We start from the raw sequence: 20,291 nt of genomic DNA on the forward strand, positions 1-20,291 counted from the left end.
TTATAATTAAACTCTGCCAAACCTACCGCAAGTGACTTGGTAAAGTTTTTTGCCTCATTAGCTGATTGTGTCTCATTTGTTTGATGATTGGTTGTCGGCCAGCCCCACCCCTCACTTTATCCAGGGCATGTGATCGGTCCATCAAGCAGTCATTAGTGGTAAAAAGCAAACAAACAGGGGCTGTGAATAACATGAAAATGTCCCCTTTTTAAATCTTCTATCAAGTCTTTAATTTCCTTTCCTCTAGGCCAATCAGATCATCCTGCTGACTGTCAGCATCAATCACCGGGCAGATCAGTCACTGTAATCAATGCCCTAGGGCCTAGGCTGTGTGTGAGCAGGCATGTGTTCCTCTCTCTTTGATTCATACTGTGTTTACACTTAAAACTTTTAGGACAACACAATTCAATTCAATTCAATAAAATTTTATTTATATAGCGCCAAATCACAACATAAGTCGCCTCAAGGCGCTTCATAGATACAGAGAAAAAAACCCAACAATCATATGACCCCCTATGAGCAAGCACTTTGGCAACAGTGGGAAGGAAAAACTCCCTTTTAACAGGAAGAAACCTCCGGCAGAACCAGGCTCAGGGAGGGGCGGCCATCTGCTGCGACCGGTTGGGGTGAGAGAAGGAAGACAGGATAAAAGACATGCTGTGGAAGAGAGACAGAGGTTAATAACAGATATGATTCAATGCAGAGAGGTCTGTTAATACATAGTGAGTGAGAAAGGTGACTGGAAAGGAAAAACTCAATGCATCATGGGAATCCCCCGGCAGCCTATGTCTATTGCAGCATAACCAAGGGAGGATTCAGGGTCACCTGGTGCAGCCCTAACTATATGCTTTAGCAAAAAGGAAAGTTTTAAGCCTAATCTTGAAAGTAGAGATAGTGTCTGTCTCCTGAATCCAAACTGGAAGCTGGTTCCACAGAAGAGGGGCCTGAAAACTGAAGGCTCTCCCTCCCATTCTACTTTTAAATACTCTAGGAACAACAAGTAGGCCTGCAGAGCAAGAGCAAAGTGCTCTAATAGGGTGATATGGTACTACAAGGTCACTAAGATAAGATGGGGCCTGATTATTTAAGACCTTGTATGTGAGGAGCAGGATTTTGAATTCAATTCTGGATTTAACAGGAAGCCAATGAAGGGAAGCCAAAACAGGAGAAATATGCTCTCTCTTTCTAGTCCCTGTCAGTACTCTTGCTGCAGCATTTTGGATTAGCTGAAGGCTTTTCAGTGAGTTTTTTGGACATCCTGATAATAATGAATTACAGTAGTCCAGCCTGGAAGTAATAAATGCATGAACTAGTTTTTCAGCGTCACTCACACACACACACACACACACACACACACACACACACACACACACACACACACACACACACACACACACACACACACACACACACACACACACACACACACATATATATATCAAGAGAAATGAGGTAAACACAGAAAATAATTCAGCCTTTCACTGTTTTTCATTTCAGTTTTGATTATGTGTCTTTCTGTGGTTTTCTGCTCTGCCGTCAGCTCGGATTACAGTGAAATATTGATATTGATATACCTTTATTAGTCCCACAAGGGGTAAATGTGTCTTTAATGACTTTAGTTTCTGGTCCAGACTGACAGCTGCTCTGCTTCAAGTGCTGATTTATCCACAGAGATGCAGCAGATGAAACTTTAGGGAAAGCAACGATTACATTTTGTGAAAAACATAAACTTTCAGCATCTTAAAACTTATTTTGTTAACTGCTGACCGCAGTGAGTAACAGAGGGCTGAGATAACAGCTTTGTTAGAGTGAAAGCAACTCTGTGAAGTGCTGTCATCTGTTATTCGGTGTGCTATCGAAGAGGACTTTGATCTACTATAGGTACATATAACTTTGTAATGCAACACAAACTTACCTAAAACACCAAAAACCAGAACTTGAGCTCTTCAGGGTGTCTTTGGGTGAAAGTCACACTTACCAAAGAAACCAATCTGTCACATCAGATGGTCATAACTTTGGCTCAGTATATTTTTAACTTGTAGTTACAGCATGGCTGTCATAAAGACCCAACTATTACCAAAGACTCGAGACCGGACCCTATGTTTTTCTCTTTTTCTACCCAGATGAAAGTGAGCTACGAAATTGGACCTCCACAGCCAGCCCCAAGTGGACATCAGATGAACTGCAGCTTTTGGAACGTCTGCTTCAGCTCAATTGTTGAGCCCTAGATACTGAACCCTAAAATTGAACCCTCTAATATCTAATCAGTGTGTGGGTGTGTGTGTGTGTCTGTCTGTGCCTAAAACCAAATTTCATTGGTGGAGAGTTTTTCTGTCTCACAGACCTTCATTATGCCTCAGGAAATCATTTTTTCAAAGGCATTTTTAACTGAACTGAAATTCAAAAAACCTTCGGAAAATGCAGAGGACTCTTTTAAACACACTTTAGAAACAGAAATTTAAACACACGCACACACAAACACACTGGTAGAGGCGGAGGCTGTGGAGAGGAAACATCATTTATTCAATATTTCATTACCTTCTCATTTGCGGTGAAGGACTCATTTATTCTCATCAGGAAAGCGGGAGAGAAACAGGATATCGTGTATTAACTCCATCAGTGTAATGATGTGGAGCCTTTATAAAAAGTTAAATAAAATGCTGTGTGTGTGTGTGTGTGTGTGTTCCTAACATGCATGCAGCTCTCCCAGCAGCCACTGGGGGGTGCTGCACCTCTGTCCATCAAAATAAACCATCTTCCGAGCAGGTTTCCGTCTCTCACCTGCCTCCTTTCTTCCTTTGTTACCCTGTGATTCCACCTTTCCTTTCTGTCACGGTACACTTCTTTTCTTTCCCATTTTGAAATATTTTTGTTTTTCTGTTTTTCTTTCTTTCTATCTAACCACGTTATCGTGCCTTAAAGTGTTCCTTATCTCCTTTCCTTTTCTCCTTTCTCCTTTCTACACTCTCAGAATCTGTAAAGTAAAACCAGTTTTTCCCTGCAGGTGTGATTAGCTCAAATGTTACTCTTGAGACTGATTATTAGATGTCAGGTAGCTATGCGGATCATTGCAAGGGCCACAACAGGGTACACATGTGCATATTTACATTGTTTCTTTCATATTTAAAGAGTCAGAACACCTAAATATTCTCCTTACACAAAACAAATTTATTTAATCATTAATTTTTGTCCAAATGTAAGGCCAAGCCTGATCTCTTTAAGGTACCAACAATAAGTGCAACAGCACAGGACTTGTCACAGTGTTTTACCCCCAAAGGTGGATGAAGTCCATCTTTGGGAGGCAGTAATGGAATCTCTTGCTCTTGTTTTAAGTTGCTAAGGAGAGGATAAAAAGTCATGAAGTTTTAAAGTTTAAAAACTGAATATTTAAGTCCATTTTCCCCCTCAATAACTTTTTCTTTCCTCTTTTGTTTTTCTTTAACTCGTCTCTTTACTGTGACCCAGCAGCAAATTTACTGCTCTGTCTTTTCTCCGATTACCTCCTCGGTCGCTACTTTCTCACTGTCCAGGTGAAAAAAATGGACTTCGAGCATATAAATGGATGGGTCTGAACAGATGGGTGGCCTAATTTCACCGTCTCCCCTCCTTCTATTGATCTGTCCATCCCTCTATCAGTAATCTATCATCCGTCCATCAGTCTCCGTAAAACAGAATGAGGAGGAGGAGCAGGAGAAAGATACAGTCTGCTTGAGATAAATACTCTGAAACTCTGCTGTAGGTTTTCTTCTTTGCTCGAGAAACTCTTTTTTTTTTTTTTACAGGATGATATACTGAATGATTTTATTTAATATCAAAGGCCTTAATATGACTTACTACAAGCAGTTGTTTGTTCTGATTTTATCGCAGATATCGTCCCAAAAAGTTTCCCTTCTGGAATATTTCTGATTTTCAAGCATCAAATAATAAACAAAGGATACTGGACTTATCCATCCATTTTCAGGGTCGCAGGAGCCTGGAGCCTATTGCAGCTGTCATAACGCGAGAGGTGGGGTACACCCTGAACAGGCTGCCAGTCTGTCGCAGGGCTAACACACAGAGACAGACAACAAACAGAAATAGACAAGAAATCGCACTCACATTCACACCTATGGGCAATTTGGATTAATCAATTTGGATTAACTATTACAGTTTTTTCTGATTGCTTAAGCACATTTTTTGTAACTATTGGCTAATTTTGCAAAACTCTTCACACAAATAAGAAAACCTGTCACCCAATAATCAAAACATTGTAGTTCTCTTGCAAAAGCAAACACAGCTAGATTAACTCTTCACACCTTCGTAAAAATGGTGTTTCCGTATCAAACAGTACACACAAGCCATCATCTACTAAGCACACAATGCGCCAACTGCACACCGATGGTATGAATACAAAACACATCTGGCGTTTGCTTTCCCTGTGCACAAGGTAGGCTATGTCAGTTTGAGCTCATACTTCTGTCATAGATCCATAAGCATGGAGGGATCCAAACTTCAAGTACTGGTGTTTATTCAAACACATCAAAACAAACACAAGTGTTTATTTCCAAGTATAGGATTATTTGCAATCGCCATAATGACTATATGGGTTACTTGGTCTGCAGTGAACATGCTTCCTCTGCCCCCTCCTCGTCTTCCTCTTGCTCCTCCTTGTCCTTGTCGTCCTCTTCATCCTACTTCTTCACCTCCACGTCCTCTTCCTCGGCCTCCTCTACTTCTCACTCTTTCTGCTCCCTCCATTGTACTCCGCACACACAGCTTACCTGTATTATAGTGCTTAGGCTGATTGCAAAGTGAACGAATTATCTAAGAAAGTTTTCACATGTGAAAGTGTGCCAGACAGTTGGCAAATTAGTGTTAATGATAGCCATACATGTGTATACTTTTGCTAGGAGTGTGTTGGAAATTTGGAAATTGAGTGTTGTGCAGTGAATTGTGCCTACAGTCTTGCAAAGTGTGTGTTACAAAATTGCAAACTGAGTGCAAAGCAGTTTTTGTGCTTTTAGTTTTGCACACTCAGTGAGTGGTTTTGCTGTAAGTCTGACTAGTTTTAGAAATTGTGCTACAGGATTCACAGTTAGTGTTTAGGCATTCGGTAAAAACTGTAAAACCTGATTCTTTGATCCCTATAATAGAACAGAGAAAACCCGACTCATAGTGGTCAAAACATTTATAATTCTTTATTCAATCATCTTCCGGAAGAGAGAGAGCCCTGCACAGCCCAACGGCAGTTGCAGGATCTCTAACATTAGAATCATAAAATGTGTCTCATATAGGTGTTATTTTGGATCTCTACACATCATACAGTTTCAACAACTCCTTGTATGGTACCAGTTCCTCTTTTCTGTCTGGCTTCCCATATTTATTAATATGCTTGTATAGCTCTACACTAACTTCCTGTTTTTCAGTCTGGGTGAGCACTTAGTTTGTGAGTCAAAAGTGGCCTTGCTTTACAAACCTTCATTACTAAAGTACATAAAACAATATAATCAGAAAATAAGCACTAAGAATATATTAATTACATGACGATCCCCACAAACTGCATGTCTTTGGACGGTAGGAGGAAGGCGGAGTACCTGGGCGGAACCCACACAAACACGGGGCGAACATGCAAACTCCACACAGAAAGACCTGGTGGAATTGGACCTTCTTGCTGTGCAGCAACAATGCTAACCATGCTGCCTGGACTTATTAATATTTCCATTATTTATTAATATAATGGACAGTGATAACAGAGACCTTTGTGGGTTACATTTTAATCAGTCACACCTGAAACGTGTTGGGACTGATCTAAATAATGCTTTGACCTGCTGCGTCACATGCTACCATCAAAGGACACTTTGTGTCTGGCTGACACACCAGCAAAATGGCTTTACACTCTTTAAATTTGAATAGTTAGAATACCACCGATATAGAATGTTTAGGACTATTATGGATATTTGATGACTGAGAAATCTGATATGCCAGCCAATTTTATTTTTTCCTTAGCTGTAGACACACTTAGCTGTGGTTTTGGGCTGAATTGAAGTTTCTTTTCCTGGCAGGTGTGTCAGGGTTGTTTTTGCTCTTCCCTGTGGTGGTCTCGCTTCCCACTCCTCGCCTGGCACACTTGTCCTCCATCTGGCGATTGGTTTTTAAGGACCAGCTAGAGGCGCAACTCTCCATCAGATTATTTTGATCAGCATGGTAATCGGCCAACCTAAGGTCTTGGTGTTTTGATTGTTTGCCTTCTACCTTCTGTATTGTTAAAGCCAAGTTAAACAACTAAAATACTCAAATCATTTCTTTGAATTTATGAGCTGGTCCACATTCCCTGATGGAAAAAAATAAATAAATGAAAAAAAAAACTGTTGAAACTTACCTGCAATACTAACCTGTCTGTCCATCCGTTTCTGCTCTAACGAAATCTGCTCACTTTACTCACAGCTTTCTTCTGCTCTGGCTCAAACTCCCCACCCTGTTCCAGCAGATCAGCCTTCTGAACTAAATTCTGTAACCTCAGTGATTGGTCAGCCTCACGTGCTTGTTGCTTTGAGTGAACGTTTTAAATAAAACTCACCAGCATGTTGTTGGTAGTTTAAAAGTCCTAAAGGTCAGAACTCCTCGGCTTTCAAAGCTTTGAGGTGTTGGGCACATGGTCCTGCTGCAGTATGAGTCTTTCTCCAGGGGGTGGTGCATGTCTGAATAATGGAGTGCTGTCCAGCATCTGTGATATCTTTTTGTGTCCTTACATTGGTAAGTGGGACTTTTGTTCATGATACACTGTAAAATCCTTATGTGTCTCAGCCCAAAGCAAGCGTTTCTCCTCGTTTCCTCTCCTGAGAAGTAATTTAACGACTCTTCTTATGCTCTGAGAACACTACTAGTCAGACCTTTGCTGATTTCCTCTTTTATTTACCAAATTCTTTATCTGTGATAATGGTGCTTTTCTGCCTCTTTGTGAGCAGTGCTTGATATATTGATCTTCTGATAGTGTGTTCACTTTTTGGCCTGCCTGATCGTGCTTTGGATGCAACTAAGCCAGTTTTCACAAATTGTTTCAGACTGCCGCGCAGTGCCCCCCCCCCCCCCATCCCCCCCCGCCAGACCCTTCTGTCTAGCCATGCTGAGAAAGGTCCTCTTTACTCAGAATAACAATCTGACTTCTGACACCATGTTTCCCACTATCACAGTGATGATTAGGGAGGTATGATCTGCTGAAAACGTCAGGAAGATCCATGTTTCTATCAGGTGAAGAATGTCTGAAGGTTGAATAAGTTAAACAAGTATGTGATGAGTTGATCAAATCTACCTGAGAGTCGTCAGAGTGCTGCTCCAGTGTTTCAAAACCTGATCTTTAGGACAGAGAACATGGTCAGTGCAAAGTCACCCGCTGATATCTGAACTCTACATTTCTTTTAGACCACAGGTGTCAAACTCCAGTCCTCTTTAACACGTGTCCCTGCTGCAAAACACATGAATAAAATGATGTCATTAGCAAGACTCTAAAGAACTTGACTGCATGCTGAGGGGGCAATTCAGCCATTTGATTCGCACTGCAGCAGCTCATAAGTGAATGAACATGGTTCAATAAGAATACCTTTAGAAGTACATTTTTTCAAAAACTTACATTTATTTAAATTTACTTCGGCAGGGTTGGGGGTTGCCACCTCAACATGCAGTCAAATTCTATAGAGTCTACTAATGTAACTCAGGTGTGTTGCAGCAGGGACACATTGAAAGGTTTCAGGAAACCCACCCTAGAGGACTGGAGTTTGACAATCCCACTTTAGACTTTTACTTTTTTTAACAACTTAATAAGAAAGAAAAGCAACAAATCTGAACAGATGTCTTAGATCAGTGGTTCCCAAACTTTTTTTGCTAGGCCCCCCCTTTGTTTTACAAGAAAAATGTCTCCCCCCCCCCCCCCCCTCCCCTACGCGCACACACCCATATTTTGCTCCATTGCAGTTTATTTCACACCTCAAACATTTATTAAACAATTAAGCAAATACAAGTAAACTGCAATAAATTACAGGTAGTAATAAAATAAACTACTCTTTTACGCTACGTCCACACCTACAAGGGTATTTTTGAAAACGCAGCTGTTTCGTCCACATGTAAACGCCGTTTCGAATCACCGAAAACAGAGATTTTTTTAAAACTCCTTTTTTGCGTTTACATGTGGACAAGGAATACAGAGTTCATCACGCAACGTCAAAGGTATGTGCCTTTTTTCACGTCACGCTGTGCACCACGCAGTGTTGGGTAAGTTACTTTAAAAAAGTAATTAATTACTATTACTAATTACTTAATCAATATTGTATTTAAAATACTTATATAATTACTGTGTCTAAAAAGTAACTTAATTACTAAATAAGTAATTTAACTAAATACTTATTAAAATCCCCATAAACCTTGAGTGGACAAACAATAGAAATTAAACTCTTTAAGGCTAAAAATAATATTTTGCCCTTTAAGTTACAAAGAGTATTTTTAATGTATTCAGGGGGAGAAGATAGTAGAAGGAAATTTTATTTTAAGCATCAGTTAGCTAGGACAACACAAAGATTAATGAGTTCAACGGTTAGGGGTATATACGACTGTAGAACTCTCTTCGTTATAATTTAAAGAATTGTATAAGTTTACATTGTTTTAAAAAGTGTTACATGCTTAAAACGATAACTCAATATGAAGAATGCGAATGAAATTGGAGTTCATTGAAAAAGGATCCTTTATAATTTTTTGTTTTATTTATTTAATTTAATTTTTCTCCTTGTTACTATGTGGAGTGGTATATTCCGATTGTAAATTTGTTGTTTGGTTTGGGTTAGGACCGGAGAGAAATGTTAATATTAGTTTGTCCCTGATTTTTGGTGCCCACTTGTAATATAAGTTGGATTGTAGATAGGGGGCAGGGTTTAATAAGAATATTTTCTTCTTCCTACTCCTTTTCACACATGGTTGTAGTGCTTTATTGACAGAAAGTGTGGTTGGTTTGTTTGATCTGTTGTACCAAGTGTGAAATAAATAAATAAATGAAATGAAATGATGTTGTTCAGGCTTAACAACTTACAGTGTGGCACTAGCTGTTTCAGTCCTGGTGTGGAACTTTTCTTAATGCATTTGGTCTAAACAAAATGCTCTTCTCAATCAAGACTGCACAGTTTGGTTGTTGTGAATCAAGCAGACGTTTGTTCACCAGTGGACATTCTGGGCTAGGAAAACCCATATAATATTGACAACACCCTCATCTGTCAATCAGTGTTATTCTTTTGTGGTGACTTCAATGACTTGGTTCACATTTAAGGAATATTTAATTTGAAAATGGTCAAATTAAATAGGCATTGAACAGAAAGTGAGATTACAGCCAACCCTCAAGTGGCTGTTAGAGGAACTGCGAAATGTGGCATTTCTGTTTCAGCCCTGCAGGTCGCCAGTCGCCACTTGCTGCTTCAAACACGTTCTCACTCCCAACTCGTCAAACGTGTGACGCATGGTCAGGCCCCTTCTGCTGCACATATGGACGTGCAGGGTACCCCTCTGGCGTCGGGAATTGACGTGAAGGGTCCTCCGATTGAAGAGATTTTGTCGGTATATTTAGACATTTTCCAAATCACATTGTAACGACCTATACTGAACACAATAAATTATACACTGAACAAAAATATAAACGCAACACTTTTGTTTTTGCTCCCATTCCCCATGGGATGGACGTAGAGACCTAAAATTCATTCCAGATACACAATATAACCATCCCTCCCAAACAGTGGTCACAAATCAGTCCAAATGTGTGGTAGTGGGCACATCTGCTATATTGAGATAATCCATCCCACCTCACAGGTGTGCCACATCAGGATGCTGATCTGACATCATGAGTAGTGCACAGGTGTACCTCAGACTGCCCACAACAAAAGGCCACCCTGGAATGTGCAGTTTTTTGGGCTATTGGGGGTCTGGGGACCCAGAACCGGTCAGTATCTGGTGTGACCACCATTTGCCTCATGCAGTGCAACACATCGTCGCATGGAGTCTATCAGATTGTCAATTGTGGCCTGTGGAATGTTGGTCCACTCCACTTCAATGGCTGTGCGAGGTTGTTGGATATTCGTGGGAACTGGTACACGCTGTCGTATACGCCGGTCAAGCACATCCCGAACATGCTCAATGGGTGACATGTCCGGTGAGTATGCTGGCCATGCAAGAACTGGGACATTCTCAGCTGCCATCTGCCCTGAACAATGTGAACCATGATTCATCCGTGAAGCGCACACCTCTCCAACGTGCCAGACGCCATCGAATGTGAGCATTTGCCCACACAAGTCTGTTACGGCGACGAGCTGGAGTCAGGTCAAGACCCCGATGAGGACGACGGGCATGCAGTTGAGCGTCCCTGAGACGGTTTCTGACAGTTTGTGCAGAAATTGTTTGGTTGTGCAAACCAATTGTTCCAGCAGCTGTCTGGGTGGCTGGTCTCAGACGATCTTGGAGGTGAACCTGCTGGATGTGGAGGTCCTGGGCTGGTGTGGTTACACGAGGTCTGCGGTTGTGAGGCCGGTTGGATGTGCTGCCATATTCTCTGAAACGCCTGTGGAGACGGCTTATGGTTGAGAAATGAACATTCAATGCACGGGCGACAGATCTGGTTGACATTCCTGCTGTCAGCATGCCAATTGCACGCTCCCTCATTGCTTGTGGCATCTGTGGCATTTTGCTGTGAGACAAAACTGCACATTCCAGGGTGGCCTTTTGTTGTGGGCAGTCTGAGGTACACCTGTGCACTACTCATGATGTCAGATCAGCATCCTGATGTGGCACACCTGTGAGGTGGGATGGATTATCTCAATATAGCAGATGTGCCCACTACCACACATTTGGACTGATTTGTGACCACTGTTTGGGAGGGATGGTTATATTGTGTATCTGGAATGAATTTTAGGTCTCTACGTCCATCCCATGGGGAATGGGAGCAAAAACAAAAGTGTTGCGTTTATATTTTTGTTCAGTGTATAATGCAGGCAACTATCTGAGAGAAAAGTACTGCAGATAAAACTAATTACAGGCTGTTATTTGTGTATCGGTTCTTGCATTGACGGAGTGAGCGATGTATGCTGGGTAATGGCACAGCTAGCGATTGGGTGAATTTATTGCACCGGTTTTATAAACTGTTCTACAATCCTTTTGATATTTGGAAATCTGTCGATCATTCTGCTACAGCTGTAAGATATCTTCTCCAACTCCTCTGAATACATGCAGTCATTTTACCGTCTGCTTTGGCTAATCACGCTCTTACGTATTAAATTAAATTAAATGCCTAATAAAAAAGCTGTTCTTTTTTATTAGGCAAAAAAACATTATGCAAAAACATTTTCGGCAAAAAAACATTATGCAAAAACATTTTCGGTGCTGTTAAGGAATTCACAGCGACTCACTTGTTTATTTTTGAGAAAGTTTATTTTTTTATCATATCAGATGAGCGGCAGTGACGTCAACGTACTCGATCGTACCACAGGTAAGTGCGAATCTGAATCTGTAGATTTTTTAAAATTATTTTTCTTATTTAAAACCAAAAAGAAAAACCCGAAACAGTGAGCTCACAAAGCTGCTTTTAGCAGTTCCATGGGTTAAGATTAGCAATTTTGTGGAACAGCGAATGACTTAACATTTAATAGCATATATGTTACCACACCACATGTGCTGTAAGTTAGCTAAATTCATTTCTGTTAGCCAATCAAGTTAAGCTTATCATATATCATCATCCAGGGTACAGTGATAGAGAAGTGTGTGCTGACGTTTGCTGTTGTTGCCACTTTGTAAAGTTTGAGGGTTCTAATAAGGGTCAGTGTTGCCAGATTGGGTTGATGCTGAAATTGAAGATAGACGTTATCTATCAATCTAGCTCTCTCTTTATGGCTCTCTCTCTCATTCTGGCTCTCTCTCTCTCTCTCTCTCTCTCTCTCGATTTTAAACTTAATAACAGCATTACATAATCATTAAATAGCAGACCGATCATCTATGCTGCAAATGAAATACAAATGGACACTAAACAGGGTTTATCTAAATGGTTACAATAGGGTTTAATGTATATATTTATTTATAAGGTGCTTCTGGTGCTACTTTTTTTTTTCTAAACAGGTTCTTCATCAATCAGCCTATTATTGATTGATTCCTTCCTACATCTGCTTTTTGAAAAACTCCTAAAGGCACTTTTAAGAGCCACGTCAGTCTGTTTGTATCTGTTCTTACTGCTGTCCTTATTGGTCTGTCTCTCTGTTTCTGCCTCGCTCTGTTGGTCTCTGTCTTGTTTGATTATTCTGTTTGTGTGTGTGTGTGTGTGTGTGTGTGTGTGTGCGCGTGCGTGTTTGTTTGTTTGTTTGTTTGTTTGTTTGTTTGTTTGTTTGTTTGTTTGTTTGTTCTTCTTTCTGCCATGAGTGACTCCGAAATTCAAGATCCTTTAAGGATCCTAGATAATCTGACTGATCAGCAGGAACAAATTGATGAGCTCCAACACCTCGATGACATGCTTGGTGAGCTGAAGCAAGAGGTAGCTCCTGTACCTGTGAAGCCACCTGAACTAACAGTAAAATGGAAAAAAAGAGACAAAGATGGAAACCAACTCTATGCGAGGCCAAGATCAATCCGGAGTCAATTACATAAGGGTCAGTACTCTTTCATACAAGATAATTTGAAGATATAGATTGTATGGACACAAAACCATAAATTTAACGTATTAATTAATTTAAATATTTGTAAAGACAAACAGGAAAGTAATTTGTTTGTTTTGACACAAAAGGACATTAAATAAACCACAGAATTATCTCTTAAAACTGAATGATCCCCCCCTAGCAAGTATGGCATTCATTACGTTATGTTAGTCCAGTAACAAAATGTGGCTGACAGTTACCTCCTCACAAGGATTTTGGTAAAAGATATTGGTACTTGGCAGCACAGTGGCACATCAAAAAATGTCCTGATTTCAATTCCACTATCAGACCAGGGTCTTTGCGTGTAGAGTTTGCGTGTTCTTCCCTTGTTTCTCTGCTCGCAGGTTACCTGGTTTACTCCCACAGTCCTGAGATGTGGAGTTTGGCTAATTGGTGATTCTAAATTGTTTCTGTGTTATAAATGTGGATTTGATTTGTGTTTTTGATATACTGTTGATGTTTTATACAGCTGCCCACAGTCAGAAGACCAATTCTACCACTAATAACAGTCACTGTGAGGTGGCATTTGCCCCAGAGACTGTTGGTATGTACTCCACTGTGTCTTCACTAGATCAAAGCAGTATGTTCATGTGTTTGCAGCAATTGCTAGCATATTTATAGCCATCAAGCTTTACTCTCATAGCTACTCTGTCCATTACACTTTTATAATTTAATCAATTTTAATAGAAAATGTATTTGTTTTTTTTAACAGAGCGCTTTCTACAAGAACTCCAGAGCTCACTGAATGATTCTTCAGACGATCACCATGAAGCACCACCACCAAAAGCTCCTCTTTTGGCTTCCTTGAACTGGAGCACAAGAAAAACTCTTTTTTCAGAGAGTTGGAGGGCCAAAAGACCCCATCTGGTAAATACCATGGCAGCTCAAGAAAGTGTGTCGGAACATATATGCCAACAATGTGGGAGCAATCCAGCTGTGCTTCGTTGTCGTGACTGTCTACCACGCCCCCTTTTTTGTGATAAATGTGATGTCATCACGCACACCAGATATGTCCTTCACAATAGACGTGCCATGACTGCCGGATTCTTCCAGCCATTGCCTCCAACAACTTACATTGTAAATAAGACCCTTTGCCATGATGGTAAGTTCTGTGACTAAACTTATTGTGTTTACTGTTTATACATTTCCCTTACGCTCTCTCTCTCTATCTCATTTTTTAAAAAAGTTGATGCTTCCTCAGTTCTCAACTACACTGTTAGCTTTGAGCTGTTAAGTTGTTTTTTTTTATTGTTTCAAGTAAGGCTCAGTTGGTCCTACCATATCTTAGTCACATTTCAACGTTTTACTTCATAGTTAATAAACTTATTTAAATCATATGTTACGCATACATGTTGACTTCTTTAGCACGACTTGTACCTGTGGAGAGCCCAGTCACAATCTGCGGCTGTCCACCAGAGTGTTTGAGGGTCAGACCAGGAAAGGTTGTTGCTGTGGTCACAATGAATGGTAAGAAGAACTTCATTTTGTCCTGACTGACAACCATCTGTAAATAATTCACCTAAAACTAAACCCTCACAAGCATTGTTGCAGTATATTCTGAGACAAAAAGAAGACCTAACCCAAAGATAATAAACTTTTACTCTGGAGTCATGAGTTTTTCACTTTTCTAGGACGTTACAATCTCAGCATGCCAGAGCTGAGGTGTGAGACATGTGAAGCTTCTTGGACTGCTGGAGTAGATGACCTAAATCTAATGATTACTGGCCCGCTACCCTTCACTTTTCTACTTTGTACGCAACAGATGTCTTCTTCACATTTGAAGAAATGAAGATGGCATCACCCGGACTCTCCTGCAAAGCATTTTTAAAAATGCTTGATCAACGAACTCTCCACTTTGGCCGTGTGAGCATTTTAGTTTATGCATCCTTTACAGTATGGTTCTTCTGTGTTATTCAGGATTTAAAAGTCACTTGTAGCGTAGTTGTTTTCTGTTTATGTCTTTCATTTTAAACCAGACGGGAAAGATCTCTGCAGATGGCTTTAAGAAAAGTTTCTTTGAGTGGGAAGCCGTGAGATATGAATTAGACAAGATTTTAAAGGAGGATCCCTTCACATGTCATGCATGTGCCCCAGACATGCTTGCAATTTCAGTGGATGGAAACCGCAAGCATTACCGTTTCAAGAATGCAGCCAGGTACAGCAAAATATGTGTAATACCAACGTTTGTTTCAGACAATGTGACTATAAGGTGCACCAATTAACTTTGGACTTACTTTGTATGACACCATAAAGTATACTGTATTGCTATTTTGTTCAGATCTGAGGAACTGGGCATCTTTGAAGACGCCTTGATAGCAAGGATGAAGATGTGGGAAGATTTGTGGACTACATACACAGCACATCCAGACATGTAAGATTGAACGCTCTAATTACATAGACATAATTATGTTAACCTTTAACACTCTGTTGAAGAGATTGTGAAAAGACATTGTCACCAGCTATTTAATGCATTTTAGGTCTCCGGACGAGGTGTTTGTGGAGGGGAGTGGTCAGCAGCCAGAGAGACCTCCCAAAGATCCAGCAGCAAGGTGGATGAGGAGGGACTGGAGCTTGCAGTGTGTAGGCATGGAGTGCTGCTCCGTGCTCTAAATATGTACAGGGGTGAAATTTTTGCTTATCCCTTGTACCTGCAACAAAAGCTGGCCAATAGACATATCACTTTTTTTTGTATGGATGTTACCTGCAAGTATTGGCCATATCTTGAAAGAGTAACAAAAAGCTGTCCAGAGCTCCAGCACCTTCTTAGCATGAAGCCATTTCTTTCAGTCTTTCATGCTAAAGCCCACGATTTCAAATGTGAGGTATGAAATTCTGACTTTAATGACTTTATCTGAATAATTGCACATCAACATTTTGTGTAATTTGTATTTTATCTGTGTGTGTGTATGTGCATCTGTGTGTGTGTGTGTGTGTGTGTTTTTTCCAGGTGAAATGGAGTGGAGCATATCAAGATGGGGCTGGTTTGACTCTAGGGGAGGAGGTAGAGCAATGTAATGCCTTTTTGTCAAGGATTGCAGTTACCACAAAACATATGTCCAAAGCAGGTGAGAAGGCAAATCCTGCACTAGTTAGATTTTAAGTGTGTAATTATGATGAAAGTGGTAACACTACGTTTTCTGTGTTTGCAGGATGGAGTGACATGCTAACTCTTATGGCCATGCGCTGGAATCAACAAAAGCTAGACCAGTTGGCCACCTCTCTGACCCATCGATATCAGAAGGTAATGATATTGTTACTTTATTTTTAGATGATTACTCCTCTGTGTTCTTATTATTTGGAGTAAACATGTGTTTAGTGTTTTTTGTTTGTTTGTTTGTTTTTTAATCTCAAATTGACAATGTAGGCCACAAAAGCTCTTCTAACCCAGCTTCAGAACCTGGAGTCCTTAAAAGTCCAATTAGCAGTGACTGACAGTCAACTGGATGAATGGGTCAGTGATGTAAAGGATTGGGCAGAAGGTGAGCAAAAACTGATTCAAAAATGTGATGCAATTGTACAATGACTTTATCTAAGTGTAGCTGTGTTATTTCTTCTAAGCAGCAACAACAAGCACAAGTGATATTGATCCCTTGGTGAGCAGAATCGAAGTGCTCGTAGTGAGCATAAAGAGACGATCCCAGCGTCTGTACAAAGACACCGATGGAAATAAAGCCTGTGCCAAGATTCGTCGCAAGATCAGAGAAGAGAAAGGAATCTTGACTTCTGCTGTGGAAAAATACAACAGAATGTTTCCAGACAAAGAAACTCTGTGCTTGGAAGAAATTCTGTCTGGTGACACAAGCTGGCCGTGGCAGCAGGCACACAGCGGTAGTTGTACATATATGTTGTCTACTTTCAGCATATCTGACATATAATGAAACCCTAAGCTTCAGGTGTTGACCTAAAATCATTTATGACTTCAGACGTTCTTTGTGAATTGATTTATAACTTTGTTATAAATGCATTTCAGACTCTGTCAGCCTTACAACAAAGAGAAGGGCATTCGATATCATCATGGCAATAAGAAGGAAAAGAAGATTCTTGTTACAGAGATGGACCATCACTGGAAATCTCTTTCAAAATATGATGATATCCTGAAAGAGCTGTCCGGCCTGTTTTCCAGTGAGATATTTAAAAGTATGTATTTAAGTAATGCATACAAAACACTGACTGTTTCTTAAGGCATTAAAGCAGACTAAATTATATGTTCTATTTTTAAGGTTCGCATTGTGGCCTAAGTGAGGAGGGTTTGAGAGGTCTACAGAGCATCATCCTCAGAAAACGACAGAATGTGAAACAAAACAAGCTGCACGCAAGACAGTGTTACATGCAAGTTTTGTCAGGAGCAAAGAACATTAACCTTGATCATACTTCCGACGATGACTTTTACAGTGACTCTGAATTTTCTGATTAAAGTCGGTAATAAATATCTGTAATATATCAGTTTGTCCTCAAAGTTATATCAACTTCCTACCTTGCAGGTTTAATGCTGGGGGCCCCAATTTTTTCAAGTTGGCCATAGACCAGTCATTGACAGTGCATTCCCAAGACTTCATCACATCAATGCATATAGTTTTTTACAAAGACAGCTGGCACATTTTTATTTAATGTCATTCGTAGAGCTAAAAACTACCCTGTTACACTGTTTTTAAACATGCATTTTGGTAATACATAATAGTACACTGTTATGTATCAGAGGGAGATTTTGTACTTTTTACATTTTTGTCATGTTAAGTTACTGTAATATATTTTTGGCTCACAGAATTTACAAGACATATTGAAATGTGATTGATAGAACTTTGTAAGCAAATTTCAAGTATGCTTGTCACAGGTGAGAGTTTTCATTCTTGAGTATTTTGATGTACATTGTGGAGCAGGGAAATTATTTTACTGCTATTGTTAAATAATTGTCATCATTACCATTGCATTAATAATATAATCTGGAGTTTATATTGCATTCAGATGTTTAAACAGTGTGCGTCTTTCAGAAAGACTAAGTTGCAGGCTGACAGGAAGTTGCAGGTTTGCAGAGTGTGCCTTTTGCAGAACTGAAACCGAAAGCAGAGTCTAAGTGCAGGTTATTTTGAGGAGCCTTTGAGGACGAGACACAGACAGTAGGTGAAGAGGTGACACAAAGAGCATGTGAGGTCAACACATACACACATATTAGTTAGACTTATTTAGAGGAGAGATTAGTTATGTCTCGACAAGAAAGAGGAACAATTCACTTTGAGACAAGAACGGAAAGTACCAGCCATAAAAATAGAAGATGATTTTCTGGGTGAAAAGTCATGGTGATGTTGATCTGATCTATGTATAAAATGTATCGGTGACGCATGAAGGGGCGTCAGTAAACAAACCCTGATGCTATAAAATATCTGTTCATGCTTTGATTAAGTCGAGGACTACTGGCTGTCTGCGTACAGAGTGTCTTCCCACACGTGTGTTCATTAAAATCATTGTTGGACCAAGATCCTCTGGACCATGAGTGGTTTGTACTCTCCCTCCTCAATTGTGAACCTTAACATTTGGGGGCTTCATCCGGTGGTTGAGGAGGGAGGATTGGAGGTTTAGATGGAGAAATTTGGTGGTCTCTGAGGTGGTCTGACGGGCAGACATGAATTCCAGTGGTCGAAGTGAGTGGGCATAAGCCGGCTTATCCAAAAGGTAAGGTACTACCTGTTGAATTATTTCCAAAGTGTGCCAAATTGGACATGATAAAATTTAAGTCTACTCACTGAAGTTACTGGTGGATGTCTGTTTTGATTTTGATGAAAATTTCATGAGTTGAAGCAGTTAGAGTTCTGCTAAGAAGAAATGAAAGCAGTAAAGTCTGCTGAAGCAGTTTGAGTCTGCCAGGAAAAGTTTAAATACTGGGTTGAAGTCCCAAAGAAATTGAGTTAGAGTCTCAAGTAGTTTGGTAGGGAATTGGTTATTTTGTTGGTTAGAGTCCAAATTTGGTCATAAGAGTGGACCTGAGCGGTCATTTTGTGAGTTGGAGTCTCCATTGACCACTAGGCTGCACCTGTCTCAGTTATACACTTGTTTTGGGTGTTGATTGTTGTTTCAAAGTATTATAAATTATTTTAGAACGGAACCGAGGGGGTTCTAGGAAGCGCAGTGCTCAGAGGTAACGCTTGCCAATGCCAAGGACGCTTAGGCATTGTCCTCAAAGAGGGATAGTCAGTTGGTCACTGTGGAGCTTGGGGCACTCCAGAATAACTAGGAGTTAGAGTCTCCTTACCGTTTGGAACGGTATCTGCGCTTTTTTGGGCAGCAAAGGTTGGACCTTGGGTGTTGGACACTTTTAAATTGAGTTAGGGATTTTAAGAGATGAGGCCAGAAACAGTTAAAGTCTTGATACTGGTTAATTGGTCGCAAAAAACTCAGGGAGTTTATCCGCTGGGCGGTTATTTTAAATTTGTCTAAATTGTGTAGGCGCTAAAGCTGACAGATCTGACAGTGGTTGTAAATATAAGACGTCGTTGTAAAATAGAATAAGAAAATTTGGTGTGAGAGATCTCTGTGTGTCGAGTCAGTAATGCACTGACTGCCTGCTGCCATTTTTAGATGGAGAGTGTGTGTGCATGCAAATGAGGCAGCTGATGCAGAGCGCATGAGAGGACTATGCTTTCGGTTTTGTGTGATTATTCAGCCCTATAACTATTGTTTGCAAATGTGGATAAATGTCTGCGATTAAAATGCTGGCTTAGTAAATAATAACATTGTAAATATATGAATGGTGACAGCGTTTTAAAATAGAATATAAGAATTGTTTGTGTTTAAAACCAACGTTTAGGTAAGAAGATTTAAGGTGGATTTGAAGGCATAAACAAAAATAAAAGGGTTACAGTCTGCAAGTGTTGTTAATTCATGAGCTGACTGGATGCAGAGTAAGTGGAGTGGTCATCCTGAGAGGATTGAATGATGCTCTAACTCTGTGGTCAAGTCAGACATAGGTTTTAAGCAACCATGAGCCACTAATAAGCGTGACAGATTAATGAGTATGTGTAAATTGAACTTGTTAAATAGCCTTAATAGAAGTAACTCAATGAACACGCAATAAAGTGGACTTTTTAGGGGTAGTTTACCATTGATACCATAAAAAGCAACTTAATTAGTAGTTCAATAACAAATTTTAAAGATAACCTTTGTTATTTGATAAGACAGAAAAATTCAGGTTACATATAGTAAATAAATAAGGGAATGTTAATCTCTGCGTCATTCCACACTGAAATTTCAATTGTAGGGGATCATTTGGAGGTGAATTGTGTAGGACACGGGGAGACAGAAGAATCTCCCCATGAGTTTTCGGTGTGCATAGAAATTGAGGAGGCTGAACTGGAAGCCTGCCTGGGTCGTTGTTTTTGTTTATTTGAGGGTCTGCTGGAAATTTGTGAGAACGACCACCTTGATATGTGGGAGCCTTCTTGGGCAGCGATTTTTTTGTTAAACATGTGGCAGGCTGTGCAAAATGGAGAAAGCTTTGACATGATGAATAAAGGTGTGAGAGGTATTTCTTTGGTGATGTAAAGTAGGAGGTTTTAAAGTTTGAAAGTGTTTTTAATTTGAGAGAGGCATGAGTGATGTTATAAGAGTTTGAGTTTCTTT

The 20,291-nt window shown here is 40.1% G+C and overlaps 1 long non-coding RNA gene across 2 annotated transcripts; it reads left to right on the forward strand.

Annotated features, from left to right (window-relative positions):
• Positions 1–14,966: 14,966 nt before the first annotated feature.
• Positions 14,967–16,297, forward strand: LOC113009588 (uncharacterized). 2 transcript variants are annotated; one of them, XR_003270210.1, is made up of 5 exons: positions 14,967–15,051; positions 15,158–15,502; positions 15,628–15,921; positions 16,045–16,159; positions 16,242–16,297. It is a non-coding gene; the product is annotated as an uncharacterized LOC113009588 (long non-coding RNA). The 2 variants fall into 2 exon arrangements; XR_003270209.1 differs by having other exon boundaries at positions 15,628–16,159.
• Positions 16,298–20,291: the final 3,994 nt, after the last annotated feature.

This window comes from Astatotilapia calliptera, chromosome 17 (assembly GCF_900246225.1).
Source record: "Astatotilapia calliptera chromosome 17, fAstCal1.2, whole genome shotgun sequence".
NCBI classification, from domain to species: Eukaryota; Metazoa; Chordata; class Actinopteri; order Cichliformes; family Cichlidae; genus Astatotilapia; species Astatotilapia calliptera.